Source organism: Aegilops tauschii, chromosome 4 (assembly GCF_002575655.3).
Source record: "Aegilops tauschii subsp. strangulata cultivar AL8/78 chromosome 4, Aet v6.0, whole genome shotgun sequence".
Classification (NCBI taxonomy): Eukaryota; Viridiplantae; Streptophyta; class Magnoliopsida; order Poales; family Poaceae; genus Aegilops; species Aegilops tauschii.
Window position 1 is genome coordinate 271,561,755 of NC_053038.3, and position 23,207 is coordinate 271,584,961.

The 23,207-nt window shown below is 42.8% G+C and overlaps 1 pseudogene; it reads right to left on the reverse strand.

Annotated features, from left to right (window-relative positions):
- Positions 1 to 763: 763 nt before the first annotated feature.
- LOC109748130 (AAA-ATPase At4g25835-like) overlaps positions 764 to 23,207 on the reverse strand; it is a 30,790-nt pseudogene continuing 8,346 nt past the window's right edge.

Below are 23,207 nucleotides of genomic sequence, written 5' to 3' on the forward strand. Positions count from 1 at the left end.
CGCTTCCCGGCCTCGTGGCCTCCTCGCTTCTTTCTTGACGTCCACTCCAAGTCTCCTGGATCACGTTTGTTCCAAAAGTCACTCTCCCGAAGGTTTCATTCCATTTGGATTCCGTTTGATATTCCTTTTCTGCGAAACACTGAAATAGGCAAAAAACAACAATTTGCACTGGACCTTCGGTTAATAGGTTAGTCTCAAAAATAATATAAAAGCGTATAATAAAGCCCACTAAACATCCAAAACAGATAATATAATAACATGGAACAATCAAAAATTATAGATACACTTGAGACGTATCAAAGCTATTTTTATTTTGACCAGACAATGCTATAGTGCTTTCATATTTAATTGCTGGTTAATTGCTCAAAGGTAAATACAGAAGAGGAAACTGCTAAAAAAATAGATGAATGTATCCTTCCGAGCTTCACAAAAGTAGATAATCTAGATTGCAAAAAAAATCGACAACATTAGATCTTGAGAACTATCTTTGATTGAATAGGCATTGTATATGATAACTTTCAACAGAACTACGACACAAAAAGGAGATTTACCAGACTGGAATAATGAAGATGTCATGGTACATCTGAAATAAGTAATTTATGTACCAAGCTTTCACTGTATGCAAATCCGGCAACATGATTACACGAACATGTACATTGATCGATCTGGGGCTGGAATTATTGAAGTTAATTCCTTCAGCAATTCTCCCGGCAATGTTGCAACAAGCCACGTACTACTGGTCAATCTCAGTATCTGGTCTGGCTCACTCCATCTTCTCCTCTGTCAATGCACCGGACTACACCGTCTCGGCGACCGACGTGTCTCTCCTGCTGTGCAGCTCGCCGATGAGCTTTCTCAGGGCAGCGGAGGCGCTTGCGCCATCGCAGTCCATGAACACCCCGTCGATGTGGGCCAGCGTGATGCGCATGTTAACGGAGACCAGGCCCTCGGCCTCGGCCATGAACTCGTCCACCACTGTGTCAAGCTCGTCGTTGCGGTCCTCGCCAACAAAGACGGTAGCTCTTGGCGAGCAGCGAAGCACGGCGGGTGAGGTGAGCAGTAGCTGAGATCAATGTTGCGGTCCATGCGTCCAGGGAGGAGCAGCGCCGGGTCCAGCTGCTCCAGGTTGTTGGTGGTGAAGATCATCGGGTGCTTGCCGACGTAGGATGACCTGAGCAAATCCACCAAGTTGAGGACACCGGAGAGGCTTATTGACTCGCGCCTGATCACCGGCATGGTCGTCGCGGCGGCCGGGAACTGATCGCCACTTGCGTGTTGTCCTCGTCGGCCGTCGGAGTTCTTCTTACGGTCGGAGAGGTCTAGGGAGCAGTCCATGTCCTCGACGACGACGACGGACTTGGGTGTGGTGGAGATGAGCAGGCGGCGGAGGTGGGAGTTGGTGGAAACCGTGGTGAGCTCCAGGTAGTAGACGCCAAACTCGAGGAGGTTTGTGATGGTAGCCCCGTGGCTGGTCTTGCTTGTGTTGGGCGGGCCATGGAGTAGGTGAAAGAACATGCGGTGCCCCCATGTTTGGTTTTGGTAATTGATGACAATCTCTATGGACTAATGGTTGCCTTGAGTTATATTTGAAGGATTTGTCCATAGGCATTTCTTGAAGTTCATGTGTTGGTTTCAAGGAGTTTATGTGGTGACCAAGGTGTTATTAAGGAATTATCCAAAGATTGGTCATGTGAGAGTTGAGCTTATTGCAAGCATGTCTTGGAGAAGAAGATTGTGTGATCATTCATGCATATCTTCAAGACATCATCCAAATGAAGAGAGTTGAAAAGATTCATGGTTGATCAAGACTAAGTCAAGAGTGAATCAACTTGATCAACTCACAAAGCGTAGAAGATGTACCGAGAGGGATCAAGCGATCCCATGGTGTGGTAAGCATTGTCAATTACGCTTTGTGTACTAACCCATGATCTTCGTGAGAGTTCTTTGTGGGGTTAGGTTGCGGTGTGCAAGTTCAAGTGAAGCATCATGAAGAGATCAAATGCTTGAAGCTTGTCGTCCATTGTGGTGACAATGGACTCGTGAAGATGTGCGGAAGAGTGGATCACCCATAGTGGAGTATGGGGGAGCAATCAACTAGTCTTCATCGAGCCAACGCAACCAAGAAAGGTGGTCCAACTTGAGGGAGTCAAGATCGTCATCATCTAGCTCAAGTGGACCATGTGCAAGGCAAAGGTTTGCCCTTGATAGGTTTTCCATTTTACTGGTCTCATGATGGTAGTTGGGAGACCGGGTTATAGGATCGATTGTCGTACTGTCAAGGGGGGCTCTCGATGAGTAGCTTGATCGTATCATTCATAGAGAGCTCAAACCATTGCATCCTTGCATCATCTTTATTGGTTCTTGTTTGGTTCTTATCTTTGTGAGTTTTGGAGCTTATGGTCATCTTGATGACAAGCTCGAGTTCATCGAAAACGGAGTTCACTCGCATCTTCTATGATGTTTTCGACGTTGGAGGTTATGCCGGTTCTTCTCGGTTGGAGGTTTCACTCCTCTATTTGTTGGCATACCTCCCCTACCTCTTCTTACTATAACCATCTTCCTCTATCCAACAAGCTTGAGTTTGCTCAATTCGGAGCTCATATGCAGAAGTTATGGCAGTTTTGGTTTCCTAGCGGTAGTACCGCGGGCCGGAGCGGTAGTACTGCTTGAGTGCTACAAGCGGTAGTACCGCTCTGGAGCGGTACTACCGCTCCAGAGTGGTAGTACCGCTGGTAGCCCCCAGCCGTAGTACCGCTGCGGTCTCGTGCTAGTACCGCCTCGATTCGAGGGGTCTGTTTTCGTGTCGGGTTTTACGGTACTAGCCGCGGCAGTGGGGGCCGTAATACCGCTTGTTTGCGATAGTACCGCCCTGCCACCGCGGTAGTACCGCTCTGGGCCCAGCGGCAGTACCGCGAGGGGGAGCGGTAGTACCGCTTGTATGGGCAAGCGGTAGTACCGCTGGCCAAGCGGTAGTACCGCTCTCTGCGGGGCTGAAGTGGGGGTAACGGTTGGATTGTTCCCCCCACTATATAAGGAGGTCTTCTTCCCCAATGAACCTTATCCTTTGAGCTCGTGTTCTTCCCCCATTGTTGACCTTCTTCGAGCTTGCTAACTCTCAATCCCTCCATGGATTCTTGCTAGTTTTTGAGGGAAAAGAGAGAGGAGATCTAGATCCACATTTCCACCAATCACTTTCTCCTCTATGCGAGGGGAACCCCTTGGATCTAGATCTTGGAGTTCTTGGTGTTCTCCTTCTTGTTCTTCCTCTCTTTTTCTTCCCTAGCATTAGTTGCTTCGGTGGGATTTGAGAGAGAAGGACTTGGGCACTCTGTGTGCCCTTGCCATTGCATTTGGTGCATCGGTTTGAGTTCTCCACGGTGATACGTGGAAGTTACAAGTTGAGAAGCTTATTACTCTTGGGTGCTTGGTGCCCTTGAGCTTGTTCCTCTTGGGTGCTTGGGCGCCCTAGACGGTTGGTGGTGTTCGGAGCTCAATCATTGTGGTGTAAAGCTCCGGGCAAGCGTCGGGGTCTCCAATTAGGTTGTGGAGATCGCCCCGAGCAATTTGACGGGTACCGGTGACCGCCGCCAAGGGTTGCCATTTGTACGGGTTCGGTGACCGCCCTCAAGGGTCCCTTAGTGGAATCACGACATCTTGCATTGTGCGAGGGCGTGAGGAGATTACGGTGGCCCTAGTGGCTTTTTGGGGAGCATTGTGCCTCCACACCGCTCCAAACGGAGATTAGCATCCGCAAGGGTGTGAACTTCGGGATACATCGTCGTCTCCGCGTGCCTCGGTTATCTCTTATCCGAGCTCTTTACTTATGCACTTTACTTTGTGATAGCCATATTGCTTCTTGTCATATATCTTGCTATCACCTAGTAGTTTATCTTGCTTAGCATAAGTTGGTGCACATAGGTGAGCCTAGTTGTTGTAGGTTTTGTGCTTGACAAATTAACCGCTAGGTTTATTCCGCATTTGTTCAAGCCTAAACCGTAATTATTTTAAAGCGCCTATTCACCCCCCTGCGACATCCACGATCTTTCAGCAGGTACCCGTGCTTCCTAAAGCAGCCAAAATCCGCTTAGTGCTCCCGACAGGCGGCAAAGCGAGGCAGGTCGGAGCAGATCTCCTCGCGGAGCGCCAGGTCGACGGCGAGCGTGTCAAAGGTGGAAGGGTAGGAGAAGGTGTGGGAGCTCCAGAGGCGGATGTGGTCATTGTTGGGCGTGGCGGCGCAGTTGGTGTAGAGCCTACGCAACCACGACTTGAGCCGCATTTGTTGGCCTCGTCGATGACGTTGGGGATGTAGGTGTCGTGCACGAAGTCTCGGTGTTGGCACGGGAACTGCAGGTAACGTCTTCAGTAGTCGCCACCAGCTGTAACATCCCAAATTTTCAATTTGGAATGTTATACATAGATCATTCATGCATATCATATTTTGTTGCATTTCGTTTCGCGATCCTCGAAATTCTAAGCAACTCAAGGACCCTCGGAGAGAGTTGGGATTTCACTGTTTTCATATTTGAATTTTATCAAATATCGAAACGAGGATTATTTGTTTTATTATTTTTCTCTCCGAAAATATTTCATTTTAAAAATGTATGAGAGGAGATAATATGACTTCTCAAAAAAATAAATGAAATATTGGAGGAAAAATATTAAAATTAAATATTTATTTTATTCGGATTTTTATTGCTATTTTATTTGCATTAGAAAAATTGGATGTTTTCAAAATTGCATTTTAGGGCCAAGAAAATGTTTATCTTGTTCTAAATATTTTATTTAGACGGTGGAAATTTGTTTAGGCATTTTTAGATTTTTATTTATTTTTCTAGGATATATTTTCAGCGGAATTTGTTTAAAAAAAACTTCTCCCGCGCCCGACTGGGCCAAGGCCCAGCCGAGCCAGGCCGCCGGCCCGCGCCGTGCCACCGCCTCCGCTGTGCCTGAGTCCGGCCAGGACTCGGCAGCCGCCGCCGTCGCCGCCCGGGACTCATCCCGCCCCCTCCCCTTTATAAGCCGCCGCCGCCGCCCCCAAATCGCCACCACCGTCGCTGCAAGCAGCAGCAGCAGCCGCCGCCGCCTGCCGCGCCTCTCCTTGCCGTGCCGCCGCCGCCAGCGTCGCCCCGCGCCGCCGCCGCACTTCCCCGCCACCGCGCCGCACCACCCCGCGCTGCCCCGCCTCACCGCGCCGTCGCGGAAGACGCCGGAGCCGCCGCCGCCCATCCGATCTCGCCATCCGGTTTTTTTTTCGGTTTAGGTAAAAACCGTCAGTTTTAAAAAAAAAACCTACTTACGTTTTTTTCTTCGGTTCGTCGGTTTTCTCGGTTTAGTTTATTTGGTGGACGTTCATCCGTCATTCGTTTTAACGAACGGTTTTCGCCCGTTAGCCACAGACAACGAACGTTTGTTCGTTAGCCTGTTCGTCAGTTTTTCTTTTTCTCGGATTTTTCGCGATTATTTTAGATCGCGATTTCTAATCCGATTTTCGTTTTAGTTTATCTTTTCGCTCGTTTATCGGAATCAGGCGATTCAAGCGCCTAGATCTTCGTCTCGAAGCCCTCTTTCTGTTTAACCAACTTGAACAAGATTTTGTACTGTAAAATTTGACTTTAGTCCGGATTAGTAATCGAATCTTGTTTCTTTCGCAGTTTGAGTTTCGTTGCTCCGTTTGATTTGATTCTTTTTGCAAACCGGAGTTCTTAAGTTGAACTTTCTGGTTAGATTTTCTTATTTGAGATTTACCTGTGCATCTTTGCTTGATTGCTTATGTATGCTATTGTTTGTTTGCGATAGAATTCCCGGAGTGCGAAGCGTGCTACTACGAGTCTCTAGGTTTTGCGGATCGCCAGCAAGGCAAGTAACACATTGATCATACTCTTTTCATACCCAGTTTTTATGCATTAGCTCCAATCCTCATACACTGCATAATTAGGATGTGATTAACATGTGGGTATTGGGAAGTAGTTGATGAGGTAGAACCTATTGCCCTGTTATTATCAAACCCTTGGGAGTTACTTCTACGTATTGCTTATATTGCTATGCTATGCTCGTAGACGTGGTTTGGGTGAGTGAATCCATAACAGATGTGAGATTGTTAATTAATGGTTCAACTTAAGGTGGCAACTTTAATACACATCTGGGTGGATTGCTTGTCGGGCACCTGGAGAATCCGGTGTTGTCCTAGGATATCCCGGAGTACCCGTGTGATAATCCTAAGGTCCGCCACCCAGGCTCAAAGGGAACTGAGATATTTCATGCTAGAAACTTCCGTGTGCATCCACAAGCTATTATGGGCTCTAGCATAGTTGAGTAAGTTGCATGACCTCTTCCAGTGGTAGGCTAGCAGATGTAGAGGGATGTAGGTTGGTACTGTCTACCCGGGGTTAGAGTTAATGCTTCTGAAAAACTGTGTCTCGGTCATCCGTTTCTCAAACACCATGTAGTGCGAGAAATCCAACGGAGGAGATCGAGTCTTGTGGGGAAAAGTGCGCAAACCTCTGCAGAGTGTACAATCTAATCATGGTTAGCCGTGTCCCCGGTTATGAACATCTTGAGTATCTAGTACTTGAATTATCCTAAGTATCTCATCACTCTAATTTAATATTGTTGGGTTGATAATTATTTTAATTGGGATTGAGTTGGAGGAACCTTCTCAATGATGTTTCAACTACCATGATAGTTAAAATAAAATTTATTCCGTTGTTGTAGGAAAAAATTGGCTTTACGCAAAACTATAACCATAGAGCTTTCCACCAGCCAAATATGCATGTAGTGATAGCATTTTTCTGTTCTTGCTCTACTGTGTTATATTGCCAGCATATTCCATGTGCTGACCCGTTTTCGGGCTGCAACGTATTACGTTGCAGACTTTTCAGACGAGGAGTAAGGTTCGTTAGGTCGTTGTCGTGCAGCTCAGCTATGCCGTTGGAGTTGATAGACTCACTTTATCTTCCAAGCCTTCCGCTGTTATCGTATTAGATGGCCTTATGCCATATTTATTGTAATAAGTTCTCTTTTGAGACATTCGATGCAATAAGTGTGTGATTGCTACTCTGTTATAAATCATTCGAGTACTGTGTGTGTGTCAGCATTACCGATCCAGGGATGACACTGAAGCACAGAGACTTGACCGTTTGAGGTCGGGTCGCTACAAGATGGTATCAGAGCACACGCTGAGTGTAGGACACGACCACTAAGATAAGCCATAGGTCACTCTTATCTACTCATTTTTGACTCCTCTCCATTTTCTACTTTTAGGAGGGCGGATTCGAGGAACAAGTTTGCACAACCGGATGAAGACACACCCTTTGGACACCACTTGAAGGAAGTCACTAGGTACCTGAACATCGGAATACCAAGCTTCACCGGGACCTACAACGCCACTTTACCAGAAGAGGAGCGCTGGATGATTCGAGTTCAAGTTCTAGGAAGGACGTTCGCGCCAACCACTGAGCCCATAGAGTTTTCTTTTGAAGCACCAACCTGGAGTCTAGGCAAGAGCATGACAGCCCACATTGCCATGGGACGTATTGGAGAAGTCTACAACAAGGATCTCAAAGACACTATCTACCAGATATGTGGGCGCCGAGATGAGCAATGGGAGATGATCAGCACCAAGAAGGACAGATCCATTGCAGCTTTCATCCAGGAGTTAAACCAGCACATTCGACGCCAGGAGAATCAGATGTGCGCAGACATGATAGATTTGAAGAAGGCGAAGACAAGGATCACCGAGCTAGAAGAAGAACTTAAGTCTACACGCGATGGATACGAGGAGGAAATCGCGACACTATTGGAGAAGAACGACGACCTGATAAAGAAGATTGGAGTATTCATGGGAGACCCCACGCCCGGAGGAGAGGACGACGATTCCACTTGCCCGGAGAACTACATCATCATCGACGACACCGACTCCGACCCCAGTGAAGATGACTTTGAAGACGAAGCTGGAGCAGACATCATGGAGTCTTCCACTGATCAAAATTTCTAGATGACCACCAAATGATTAGTAGTATTCCCCCATGTATACAGTAGTAGTTGAGAACTTTTAACTATAGTTCTAGACCGTTTGTATGCCCTTGCTTGATTGATTGAGTGATATGATTGTGTTTGTCTCATGTGCATATGGGTAGTGTTTTCTCACTAGACCCCTTTTCTATTCTAATCTCTCCCCTCTAAACCCATCAGATGCCTGCGAGACGCGACACCGGATTTGCCTTCCCGCCAGAGCTCACTCAGTTGATCCAACAGCAGAATGCCTTGATGCAATTGTTAGTCCAGAACCAAGGCAACAGCAACAACAACAACAACAATAACCCGCCTCCAGTTGACAACTTAGCTCGCTTTCTGAGGTTGCAGCCGCCGGTGTTTTCCAATAGCACCGAGCCTATAGTTGCTGATGATTGGCTACGCCGTATTGGAAGGGAGTTGACCACCGCAGGTTGCACAGATGCTGAGAAGGTGCGCTTTGCCGCACATCAATTGGATGGACCAGCAGCCTCCTGGTGGGAGAATTATACGGCCACTTTCCCCATAGCCAACGTCACTTGGGATCAGTTTCAGCAAGCTTTCTGCACAACCCATGTCTCAACTAGAGCTATGAGCATGAAGAATCGTGAGTTTCGCAACTTACGCCAGGGGAACCGTATTGTAGCTCAGTACGTGGATGAGTTTAGCAAGTTATCTCGCTATGCCCCTGATGATGTGGCCACAGATGCCGTGAAGCAGGAGAAATTTATGGAAGGGCTGAACGATGAGATGAGCATGCAGTTGATGGTGGCAACATTCAACAACTACCAGGAGTTGGTAGATAAGGCTCTTATGATTGAAGGGAAGCATCAACAGATTGAGAGCCATAAGAGGAAGTATGGACAAGGAAGATACAATTCTGGAGCTCAGCAGAAGCCTCGTCTAACCCCGAACTCGGGAGGACTTGTTCATAACCATGGAGGTTAACCACAACGGAGGAAGTTCGCATAACCACAATGGTTCCAAGAATGGGAATGGGAATGGGAATGGAACAAGCAACAATCAGAACCGCTCCAATCCAGCCACACCCGCCAAGAGAGACCTAAGTCACATTACTTGCTTCAAGTGCGGGAAGACTGGACACTATGCCACGGAGTGCCCTGAAGCGAAGAATGGAAACGGTAATGGGAGCGCTGGGAAGAAGCCCAATCCATTCAACAAAGGACAAGTGAACCACGTTAACATGGAGGAGGTTGAAGAGCAGCCAGACGCGGTTATCGGTAAGTTTTTGGTTAAGTCTTTTACCGCCCTTGTTCTTTTTGATACTAGTGCATCACATTCATACATATCAAGGGGATTCATGGATAAGTTTAAACTACCAACCCAAGCCCTTAGGACCCCTCTGTTAGTAAGTTCACCGGGAGCAGAGTATATGGCTAGCCGATGGTGCGACCGGATACCCTTAACCATTGGTAGCCATGTTTTTCCATCCGACCTAATAATTTTGGAGTCACAAGGATTGGATGTGATATTAGGCTTGGAATGGATGTCAAAGTATGGAGGAAGCATTGATTGTGCTAGTAAGTCGATTTATCTCACCACCCCGGAGGGAAAAAGGATCAAGTATGTATCCAGACATACGACAAGGAGAACCCAAGTAAATTCCCTCAAAGGAGTTGTTCAAGAAGAAGTGCCTGTTGTAAAGGATTACCCAGGTGTATTTCCAGAGGAGTTACCAGGTATGCCGCCAGATCGGGACATCGAGTTTTTGATAGAACTATTGCCAGGCACCGGGCCTATATCTAAGAGACCATACCGGATGCCCGCAAATGATCTGGAGGAGATTAAGAAGCAGATCAAGGAGTTATTGGAGAAAGGTTACATTCGACGAAGTTCATCACCGTGGGGAGCCCTAGTGCTCTTGGTTGAGAAGAAGGATGGATCATTAAGGATGGTTGTTGATTATCGGGCGTTGAATGAGGTGACGATCAAGAACAAATACCCTTTGCCGATGATCAATGATTTGTTTGACCAGTTGCAAGGAGCTAAAGTGTTTTCGAAGATCGATCTACGATCAGGATATCACCAGCTGAAAATTCGAGAGAAGGATATACCAAAGACAGCATTCACCACAAGGTACGGGTTATATGAGTATACGGTCATGTCATTTGGACTGACTAACGCCCCTGCCTATTTCATGAGCATGATGAACAAGGTGTTCATGGAATATTTGGACAAGTTTGTTGTGGTGTTCATTGATGATATAATGGTATACTCGAAGAATGAAGAGGAGCATAAGGAGCATTTGCGTTTAGTTCTCGAGAAACTCAAGGAACATCAGTTGTATGCCAAGTTCAGCAAATGTGAGTTTTGGTTGAAGGAAGTTGGATTCCTTGGACATGTTATATCAAGAGAAGGTATAGTAGTAGACCCCACCAAGGTTCAGTCAGTCACTGAATGGTTGGCACCCACTTCAGTTAGCGAGATCTGCAGTTTTCTTGGACTTGCATGATACTATCGGAGATTCATTGAGAATTTTTCCAAGATTGCGAAGCCAATGACGGAGTTATTGAAGAAGGATACCAAATTTAAATGGATGGAAGAATGTGAGGCGAGTTTTTAGGAGTTAAAGAAACGTCTGACTACAGCCCCAGTGCTGATTCTGCTAGATATACGCAAGGATTTCCAAGTGTATTGCGACGCCTCTCGCTTAGGACTTGGAAGCGTGCTTATGCAGGATGGAAGAGTTGTTTCGTATGCCTCACGACAACTAAAACCGCACGAATTGAATTATGCCACGCATGATTTGGAGTTAGCAGCTGTAGTGCATGCGCTCAAGACTTGGAGACATTACCTTATTGGAAACCGTTGTGATGTGTACACTGACCATAAGAGTTTGAAGTACATTTTCACACAGAAGGAGCTGAACCTTAGGCAGAGGAGATGGTTGGAGCTCATAAAGGATTACGACATGAAGCTTCACTATCATCCAGGCAAGGCTAATGTCGTAGCAGACGCTTTGAGCCGGAAGAGTTATGCTAACACCCTTGTAAGCACAGGATTGCCAAAGGAGTTAGCAGAGGATCTCAGGGAACTTCGATTGGAGATTGTTCCTAGAGGTTTTGTTACAACAATGGAAGTTCAATCTACATTGTTAGGAAAGATTCGAAAAGCTCAGAAGGAAGACAAAGAGATTGCCGAGATAAAAGAGAGAATGAGCAAAGGAAAGGCCAAAGGTTTTCGTGAGGATGAGCATGACACCTTATGGTTTGAGGACCGTGTTTATGTGCCCAATAACACAGAGATCAGGAAGTTAATACTTCAGGAGGCCCATGACTCACCATACTCGATACACCCCGGAAACACCAAGATGTATTTGGATTTGAAGGAACGTTTCTGGTGGACTGATATGAAGAAGGATATTGCCGAGTATGTAGCCGTATGTGATGTATGTCAGAGAGTGAAGGCGGAACATCAAAAGCCGGCAGGATTGCTACAGCCTATGCCGATACCCGAATGGAAGTGGAATAAGCTTGGCATGGATTTTATCACCGGATTGCCCAGGACCAAATCAGGATATGATTCTATATGGGTAGTAGTTGATTGCTTGACCAAAGTGGCTCACTTTATCCCAGTGAAAACCACCTATACAAGCGCGAAGCTGGCCAAGATATACATGACCAGGATCGTATGTCTGCATGGAGTTTCAAGGACCATCGTATCAGATAGAGGAACACAGTTTACCTCAAAGTTTTGGCATCAGTTGCACCAGACTTTGGGTACAAGGCTAGAGTTCAGTACAACATTCCACCCGCAGACAGATGGACAGACCGAGAGAGTCAACCAGATTCTGGAGGATATGTTGAGAGCTTGTGCACTAGATTATGGATCTAGTTGGGATGACAATTTTCCCTATGCAGAGTTCTCATACAACAATAGCTATCAAGCCAGTTTGAAGATGGCACCGTTCGAAGCCTTGTATGGACGAAGATGCAGAACACCGTTGATGTGGGATGAAGTTGGAGACCGGCAGTTGTTTGGACCAGATTTGATCAAGGAGTCTGAAGAGAAGGTTAGGTTGATTCGAGATAGACTGAAGGTAGCTCAGTCCAGGCAGAAGAGTTATGCAGATTCCAAACGCAAGGAAGTAACCTATGAAACTGGAGGCCGAGCATATCTGCGAGTATCCCCTCTGCGAGGAGTGAAACGTTTTGGAGTTAAGGGAAAGTTAGCCCCGAGATTTGAAGGACCGTACCAAATTTTGGAACGTATGGGAGAGGTTGCCTACAAGTTGGAGTTACCTGAAGGACTGTCAGGAGTTCATGATGTGTTTCATGTCTCACAGTTGAAGAAGTGCCATGCTGAAATGGCCGATATACCACTAAGAGATACAGTGCCTCTAGAAGCAATTCAGTTGGACAGTGATCTGACCTATTGATACGTCTCCAACGTATCTATAATTTATGAAGTATTCATGCTATTATATTATCCATCTTGGATGTTTTATGGGCTTTACTATGCACTTTTATATGATTTTTGGTACTAACCTATTGACCCAGAGCCCAGTGCTAGTTCCTGTTTTTTCCCTTGTTTCAGTGTTTCGAAGAAAAGGAATATCAAACGGAGTCGAAACGGAATGAAACCTTCTGGAGAAGTTATTTTTGGAAGGAAAGCAACCCGGGAGACTTGGAGTCCACGTCAAGAAAACAACGAGGGAGGCACGAGGCAAGGGGCGGGCCCACCCCCTGGGCACGCCCTCCACCCTCGTGGACCCCTCGTGGCTCCCCTGACGTACTTCTTCCGCCTATATATATCCATATACCCTAAAACCTTCGGGGAACATAATAGATCGGGAGTTCCGCCGCCGCAAGCCTCTGTAGCCACCAAAACCCAATCGGGACCCTGTTCCGGCACCCTGCCGAAGGGGGGAACCCTCAATGGTGGCCATCTTCATCATCCCGGCGCTCTCCATGACGAGGAGGGAGTAGTTCACCCTCGGGGCTGAGGGTATGTACCAGTAGCTATGTGTTTGATCTCTCTCTCTCTCTCTCATGTTCTTGATTTGGCACGATCTTGATGTATCGCGAGCTTTGCTATTATAGTTGGATCTTATGTTGTTTCTCCCCCTCTACTCTCTTGTAATGGATTGAGTTTTCCCTTTGAAGTTATCTTATCGGATTGAGTCTTTAATGATTTGAGAACACTTGATGTATGTCTTGCCGTGCGTATCTGTGGTGACAATGGGATATCACGTGACTCACTTGATGTATGTTTTGGTGATCAACTTGCGGGTTCCGCCCATGAACCTATGCATAGGGGTTGGCACACATTTTTGTCTTGACTCTCCAGTAGAAACTTTGGGGGCACTCTTTGAAGTACTTTGTGTTGGTTGAATAGATGAATCTGAGATTGTGTGATGCATATCGTATAATCACACCCACGGATACTTGAGGTGACATTGGAGTATCTAGGTGACATTAGGGTTTTGGTTGATTTGTGTCTTAAGGTGTTATTCTAGTACGAACTCTAGGGCTGTTTGTGACACTTATAGGAATAGCCCAACGGATTGATTGGAAAGAATAACTTTGAGGTGGTTTCGTACCCTTCCATAATCTCTTCGTTTGTTCTCCGCTATTAGTGACTTTGGAGTGAGTCTTTGTTGCATGTTGAGGGATAGTTATATGATCCAATTATGTTATTATTGTTGAGAGAACTTGCACTAGTGAAAGTATGAACCCTAGGCCTTGTTTCCTAGCATTGCAATACCATTTACGCTCACTTTTATCATTAGTTACCTTGCTGTTTTTATATTTTCAGATTACAAAAAGCTATATCTACCATCCATATTGCACTTGTATCACCATCTCTTCGCTGAACTAGTGCACCTATACAATTTACCATTGTATTGGGTGTGTTGGGGACACAAGAGACTCTTTGTTATTTGGTTGCAGGGTTGTTTGAGAGAGACCATCTTCATCCTACGCCTCCCACGGATTGATAAACCTTAGGTCATCAACTTGAGGGAAACTTGCTACTGTCCTACAAACCTCTCCACTTGGAGGCCCAACAACGTCTACAAGAAGAAGGTTGTGTAGTAGACATCAAGCTCTTTTCTGGCGCCGTTGCCGGTGAGGTTAGTGCTTGAAGGTATATCTTTAGATCTTGCAATCGAATCTTTTTGTTTCTTGTTTTATCACTAGTTTAGTCTATAAAAGAAAACTACAAAAAAATGGAATTGAGTTTACCTCATACGCTTCATCTTTTTAATATCTTTCGTGAGTATGATGGAAAGGAAAATTGTGCCAAACTGCTAGAAGAAGAATGCATTAAAATGTTTGGTACTAAATCTTTGAATGATGAGTATGATTGCAATGTTGTTAGTATGAACTCCTTGATTATCCATAGTACTAATGATGATTGCACGAGTTATGATGAAAATGCCTCCTATAAACATGTCAATTTTTGTGGAGTGCATTGGGTTTGCAAGTACACACCAAATAGGGAAGATAGATATTGCAAGAGGCATAAGCATTTAGAAACTACATTGTTGCAAGAAAGGCTAGATGTTTGTGCTGAAAATTTAAATTTTCTTGGCCATACTTGTGAACTTTGCAATGAACGGGGTCATTTAACTATCCGATGCAAATTGTTTCATGATCTAATCGTGTCCAAAAATTGTGATGACTTGATTTCCCTTGCACATTATAATGAACTTAGTTTGCTTATGGGTTATGAAGAAATGAAACGTATAGCTAACTATCTTCCAGAATTTGCCCGTTACAAACTTCTTGGTTTTGATCTAGAGGAAATTTATATGTATTGTGCGGTGAATTGCATTGAAAATCCTTATATTGCCAATTACATAAAGAAAAGAAAACAAATAGGAGATGAAGAGAATACTAATGAAAGGGAAGAGACTCCCCAATATTCTCCTATTATTTCTTATGATGAATCAGGTAACGAGGAGGATCCTTCTATTCAACCAATTTCATTAATAAGGAGCTTCAAAAAGAGGATTGAACCCACACATGATGTGGTGAAGAAGAAGAAAAGAAAAAGGAGGAGAGGTAAAAAGACATCTCTCCCAAATAATGTTGCTCCTATTATTGTTGTGCCTCATGAAAATGAATCAAAAATAATTGTGGAAGATGATGCACTTGATGATGATCTCGTTATGCCTATTGCTTATTGTGATGATTATGATTGGGAAGATAATAATACTTCTTATGATCTTGAAAATCTTTTTGGCACTTGCTTGGAAGAATATGATAATTGCTATACTATTGGTGCTATCCATACTATTAATGATGAGAGTGATTATGCTTATGATATGAAAAGGCCCAAGCTTGGGGATGGTACGTTTAATGAAGATGATATTTTTAGTCTCCCAAGTTTTGATATGCAAATTTATAATGATGATAGCATGCCTCCTACTTATGATGATTATATTGATGAAAGTGGGTTTGGAAGAGTCTCAACTTTAGGAAATAATGATCCCGCTATTTTGGAGGATGTTGAATCTTATAAAATTTATGAAAGTGGATTTGGAGAGGTCATGACTTTATTTAGTGATGTATCCACTATTTCGGAAGAGGTGTCAATTGATTATGATGAGAACAAAGTTGTGATGTCTACTACGCAACCTTCTTCTTGTAGACGTTGTTGGGCCTCCAAGTGCAGAGGTTTGTAGGACAGTAGCAAATTTCCCTCAAGTGGATGACCTAAGGTTTATCAATCCGTGGGAGGCGTAGGATGAAGATGGTCTCTCTCAAACAACCCTGCAACCAAATAACAAAGAGTCTCTTGTGTCCCCAACACACCCAATACAATGGTAAATTGTATAGGTGCACTAGTTCGACGAAGAGATGGTGATACAAGTGCAATATGGATGGTAGATATAGCTTTTTGTAATCTGAAAATATAAAAACAGCAAGGTAAAAAGCGATAAAAGTGAGCACAAACGGTATTGCAATGCTAGGAAACAAGGCCTAGGGTTCATAATTTCACTAGTGCAAGCTCTCTCAACAATAATAACATAATTGGATCATATAAATATCCCTCAACATGCAACAAAGAGTCACTCCAAAGTCACTAACAGCGGAGAACAAATGAAGAGATTATGGTAGGGTACAAAACCACCTCAAAGTTATTCTTTCCAATCAATCCGTTGGGCTATTCCTATAAGTGTCACAAACAGCCCTAGAGTTCGTACTAGAATAACACCTTAAGACACAAATCAACCAAAACCCTAATGTCACCTAGATACTCCAATGTCACCTCAAGTATCCGTAGGTATGATTATACGATATGCATCACACAATCTCAGATTCATCTATTCAACCAACACATAGAACCTCAAAGAGTGCCCGAAATTTCTACCGGAGAATCAAGACGAAAACGTGTGCCAACCCCTATGCATAGGTTCATGGGCGGAACCCGCAAGTTGATCACCAAAACATACATCAAGTGAATCGCGTGATATCCCATTGTCACCACAGATACGCACGGCAAGACATACATCAAGTGTTCTCAAATCATTAAAGACTCAATCCGATAAGATTACTTCAAAGGGAAAACTCAATCCATTACAAGAGAGTAGAGGGGAAGAAACAACATAAGATCCAACTATAATAGCAAAGCTCGCGATACATCAAGATCGTGCCAAATCAAGAACACGAGAGAGAGAGAGAGAGATCAAACACATAGCTACTGGTACATACCCTCAGCCCCGAGGGTGAACTACTCCCTCCTTGTCATGGAGAGCGCCGAGATGATGAAGATGGCCACCGGTGAGGGTTCCCCCCTCCGGCGGGGTGCCAGAACAGGGTCCCGATTGGCTTTTGGTGGCTAAAGAGGCTTGCGGCGGCGGAACTCCCGATCTCTTCTGTTCCCCGATCGTTTTAGGGTATATGGGTATATATAGGAGGAAGAAGTACGCCAGGGGAGCCACGAGGGGCCGACGAGGGTGGATGGCGCGCCCAGGGGGTGGGCGCGCCTCGTGCCTCGTGCCTCCCTCGTTGCTTTCTTGACGTGGACTCCAAGTCTCCCGGGTTGCTTTCTTTCCAAAAATAACTTCTCTAGAAGGTTTCATTCCGTTTTGACTCTGTTTGATATTCCTTTTCTTCGAAACACTGAAACAAGGGAAAAACAGGAACTGACACTGGGCACTGGGTTAATAGGTTAGTCCCAAAAATAATATAAAAGTGCATAATAAAGCCCATTAAACATCCAAGATGGATAATATAATAGCATGAATACTTCATAAATTATAGATACGTTGGAGACGTATCAGCATCCCCAAGCTTAATTCCTGCTCGTCCTCGAGTAGGTAAATGATAAAAGAAATAATTTATGAAGTGTGAATGCTAGAAGGTGCATAAGTTTGATCAATGATAATTTTAATCACCTTTTCTAGCATCATTATATGTCATAACAGTAGCTCAACTCATAGAACTTTGCATGATCAAGTAACAAACTATTCACATGTTAAAGTATAGATCATAAACTTTCTTGAAAACTAACAAACCGTGTTATTAGTCATCAAACAATTACAATTCATCTTATTTTCAGGAAGAGTCTATGTCAGAGCTTTGATTTAGCAAACTCCACATACTCAACTATCATTTAGTCTTTCATGATTGCTACCACTCAAAACATATTTTTAGAACAAATAGTATTCATCGAACACAGAGAAAGATAGGGGCTTAATGTTTCGCCTCCCAACCTTTTACCTCAAGGGTAATGTCAACAGTAATAATTCATGATCAAATATATTTGAATGGCCATATATGCTTAGATCTTTCCATCATATGATGCTTGCCAACTAAAGAGTAGGTTGGAATGAGAAGGAATACTACTGACTCTTGCATAAAAGTAAAAGATAGGCCCTTCGTAGAGGGAAGCAGGGATTTGCAGAGGTGCCAGAGCTCAAAGAAAAAACAGAGATGAAAATAATTTTGAGAGGTATGCTTTCATTGTCAACATAACGACTAAGAGTTCCCAATATCTTCCATACTACATACATTATTGGCGGTTCCCAAACAGAAAGGTAAAGATTTTTACTCCCCCTCCACCAACAATCATCAATCCATGGCTTGCCCGAAACAACGGGTGCCTCCAACTAACATCAAACCTGGGGGAGTTTTGTTTGCAATTATTTTTGATTTGATTTTGATCTTTTGATCATGGGACTGGGCCTCCTAGTTACCAGCCATTTTCTCGTGAATGATGAGCGGAGTCCACTCATCGTGAGAATAACCCACCTAGCATGGAAGATACTTCTAACCCGTAGTCGCTACATGAGCGATTCGGGCATACAAAACAGATTATTATTTGAAGGTTTAGAGTTTGGCACATGCAAATTTACTTGAAACGGCAGGTAAATACTGCATTTAGGTAGATATGGTGGACACTCATGGAAGAAACTTGGTTCAAGGATTTTGGATGCACAAGCAGTATTCCCGCTTAGTACATATATTTTGGCTAGCAAAGGATTCTAAATAGCAAGCACCACATGTTAGAGGATCCATAACAATATAACTTCTATACAAATATACCCAAGCATAACTCATTATGTTGTCTTCCTTGTCCAACTTTAACTATTTGCTCAGGTTTGAAAATAATTAATGGGGCTCACAATCATAGAAGATGTCCAAGATAGTATTATATGTGAAATCTCTCTTCCTTCAATATTCTTTCATGAATTGTTCAAGTGACCAATACAAAATTTGCTAATCTTAAATAAATTTACCACCTCTACTTCTTATATGTGAAGTAATTACTCCCCATGGGATAAGCATATGAAACATATATAATTTCAGATTTATGACATTCAAATCATTCAACCATTTACTCATAGGATATAAGTGAAGCACACGAGTAAATGACAAACTACTCCAAAAAGATATAAGTGAAGATCAATGAGTAGTTAAATATTTATGTAGCTATGTGAAGACTCTCTAACATTTAAGAATTTCAGATCTTGGTATTTTATTCAAACAGAAAGCAAAGCTAAAGAAAATAAAATGACGCTCCAAGCAAAACACATATCATGTGGTGAATAAAAATATAGCTCCAAGTAAAGTTACCGATGAACGAAGACGAAAGAGGGGATGCCTTCCGGGGCATCCCCAAGCTTAGACGCTTGGTTATCCTTGAATATTACCTTGGGATGCCTTGGGAATCCCCAAGCTTAGGCTCTTGCCACTCCTTATTCCATAGATCATCGAATCTTTACCCAAAACTTGAAAACTTCACAACACAAAACTTAACAGAAAACTCGTGAGCTCCGTTAGCGAGAGAAAACAAAACACCACTTCATGGTACTGTAATGAACTCATTATTTATTTATATTGGTGTTAAACTTACTGTATTCCAACTTCTGTATGGTTTATAAACTATTTTACTAGCCATAGAGTCATCAAAATAAGCAAACAACACACGAAAAACAGAATCTGTCAAAAACAGAACAGTCTGTAGTAATCTGTATCAAACGTAAACTTATGGAACACCAAAAATTCCGAAATAAATTGGTGGACCTGAGGAATTTGCCTAGTAATCATCTTCAAAAATAATCAACTAAATAGCACTCTCCAGTAAAAAGTTTTACCTAATCTCGTGAGCGCTAAAGTTTCTGTTTTTTACAGCATGATCATAAAGACTTCACCCAAGTCTTCCCAAAGGTTTCTACTTGGCACAAACACTAATTAAAACACAAAACCACATATAAACAAAAGCTAGATGGATTATTTATTCCTAAACAGAACCAAAAAGCAAGAAAGTAAAATAAAATTGGGTTGCCTCCCAACAAGCGCTATCGTTTAACGCCCCTAGCTAGGCATGATGATTTCAATGATGCTCACATAAAAGATAGGAATTGAAACATAAAGAGAGTATCATGAAGAATATGACTAGCACATTTAAGTATAACCCACTTCCTATACATAGGGATTTTGTTAGTAAACAACTTATGGGAACAATAATCAACTAGCATAGGAAGGCAAAACAAGCATAACTTTAAAACTTTAAGCACATAGAGAGGAAACTTGATATTATTGCAATTCCTACACGCATATATTCCTCCCTCATAATAATTTTCAGTAGCATCATGAATGAATTCAACAATATAACCAGCACCTAAAGCATTCTTTTCATGATCTACAAGCATAGAAAATTTACTACTCTCCACATAAGCAAAATTCTTCTCATTCGGAATAGTGGGAGAATCATAAGAAACCCGAATACTATAAATTGTTTCCACATTAAAGGAGTGATGTTCAGAAAAAGGGTAATCATAATCATGACAAGTTTTATAAATATAATCATCACTACTTTTTATAGCATAAGTTTCATCACAATAATCATCATAAGTAGCAACTTTGTTCTCATCATAATCAATTGAAACCTCTTCCAAGATAGTGGATACGTCACTAAATAAAGTCATGACCTCTCCAAATCCAGTTTTATAAATATTATAATATTCAACATCCACCAAAATAGTGGGATCATTACTTCCTAAAGTTGACACTCTTCCAAACCCACTTTCATAAATATAATCATCATAAGTAGGAGGCATGCTATCATCATAACAAATTTGCATATCAAAACTTGGGAGGCTAAAAATATCATCTTCATTAAACATAGCATCCCCAAGCTTGGGACAAACATTAATTTCAGCAAATATATTCTCAATATGTCATCCTTATCAAACATAGCTTCCCCAAGCTTGGGCCTTTTCATATCATAAGCATAATCACTCTCATCATTAATAGTATGGATAGCACCAATAGTATAGCAATTATCATATTCTTCCAAGCAAGTGCCAAAAAGGTTTTCAAGATCATAAGAAGTATCATTATCTTCCCAATCATAATCATCACAACAAGCAATAGGCATAACGAGATCATCATCAAGTGCATCATCTTCCACAATTATTTTTGATTCATTTTCATGAGGAACAACAATAATAGGAGCAACATTATTTGGGAGAGATATCTTTTTACCTCTCTTCCTTTTTCTTTTCTTCTTCTTCACCTCATGTGTGGGTTCAATCCTCTTTTTGGAGCTTCTTATTAATGAGATTGGTTGAATAGAAGGATCCTCCTCGTTACCTGATTCATCATAAGAAATAATAGGAGGATATTGGGAAGTCTCTTCCCTTTCATTAGTATTCTCTTCATCTTATATTTGTTTTCTTTTCTTTATGTAATTGGCAATATAAGGATTTTCAATGCAATTCACCGCACAATACATATAAATCTTCTCTAGATCAAAATCAAGAAATCTATCAAGATTAAACTTTGGAATACCCTCAGTTATACGTTTCATTTCCTCATACCCCAAAAGAAGACTAAGCTCTTTATGATGCTCAAGGGTAATCAAATTATCACAATTTTTGGATACGATTCGGTCATGAAACAATTTGCATTGGAGATTTAAATGACCATGTTCATTGCAAAGTTCACAAGGGGCGCGAAAAATATTGAATTTTTCAGCACAAACATCAAGACTTTCTTGCAACAATTTAGTTTCTAAATACTTATGCCTCTTGCAATATCTATCTTCCCTATTTGGTGTATACTTGCAAACCCAATGCACTCCACAAAAATTGACATGTTTATAGGAGACATTTTTATCATAACTAGTGCAATCATCGTTAGTACCATGGATATTCAAGGAGTTCATACTAACAACATTGCAACCATGCTCATCATTTAACGATTTAGTGCCAAACATTTTAATGCATTCTTCTTCTAACACTTTGGCACAATTTTCCTTTCCATCATACTCACGAAAGATATTAAAAGGATGAAGCGTATGAGACAAACTCAATTCCATTTTTTTGTAGTTTTCTTCTATAAACTAAACTAGTGATAAAACAAGAAACTAAAAGTTTCGATTGCAAGATCTAAAGATATACCTTCAAGCACTCACCTCCCGGCAACGGCGCCAGAAACTGCTTGATGTCTACTACACAACCTTCTTCTTGTAGACGTTGTTGGGCCTCCAAGTGCAGAGGTTTGTAGGACACTAGCAAATTTCCCTCAAGTGGATGACCTAAGGTTTATCAATCCGTGGGAGGCGTAGGATGAAGATGGTCTCTCTCAAACAACCCTGCAACCAAATAACAAAGAGTCTCTTGTGTCCCCAACACACCCAATACAATGGTAAATTGTATAGGTGCACTAGTTCGGCGAAGAGATGGTGATACAAGTGCAATATGGATGGTAGATATAGCTTCTTTAATCTGAAAATATAAAAATAGCAAGGTAACAAGCGATAAAAGTGAGCACAAACGGTATTGCAATGCTAGGAAACAAGGCCTAGGGTTCATACTTTCACTAGTGAAAGTTCTCTCAACAGTAATAACATAATTGGATCATATAAATATCCCTCAACATGCAACAAAAAGTCACTCCAAAGTCACTGACAGCGGAGAACAAACGAAGAGATTATGGTAGGGGACGCAACCACCTCAAAGTTATTCTTTCCAATCAATCCGTTGGGCTATTCCTATAAGTGTCACAAACAGCCCTAGAGTTCGTACTAGAATAACACCTTAAGACACAAATCAACCAAAACCCTAATGTCACCTAGATACTCCAATGTCACCTCAAGTATCCGTGGGTATGATTATACGATATGCATCACACAATCTCAGATTCATCTATTCAACCAACACATAGAACCTCAAAGAGTGCCCCAAAGTTTCTACCGGAGAATCAAGACGAAAACGTGTGCCAACCCCTATGCATAGGTTCATGGGCGGAACCCGCAAGTTGATCACCAAAACATACATCAAGTGAATCGCGTGATATCCCATTGTCACCACAGATACGCACGGCAAGACATACATCAAGTGTTCTCAAATCATTAGACTCAATCCGATAAGATTACTTCAAAGGGAAAACTCAATCCATTACAAGAGAGTAGAGGGGGAGAAGCAACATAAGATCCTACTATAATAGCAAAGCTCGCGATACATCAAGATCGTGCCAAATCAAGAACATGAGAGAGAGAGAGATCAAACATATAGCTACTGGTACATACCCTCAGCCCCGAGGGTAAACTACTCCCTCCTCGTCATGGAGAGCGCCAGGATGATGAAGATGGCCACCGGTGAGGGTTCCCCCCTCTGGCAGGGTGCCGGAACAGGGTCCCGATTGGCTTTTGGTGGCTGCAGAGGCTTGCGGCGGAGGAACTCCCGATCTCTTCTGTTCCCCGATCGTTTTAGGGTA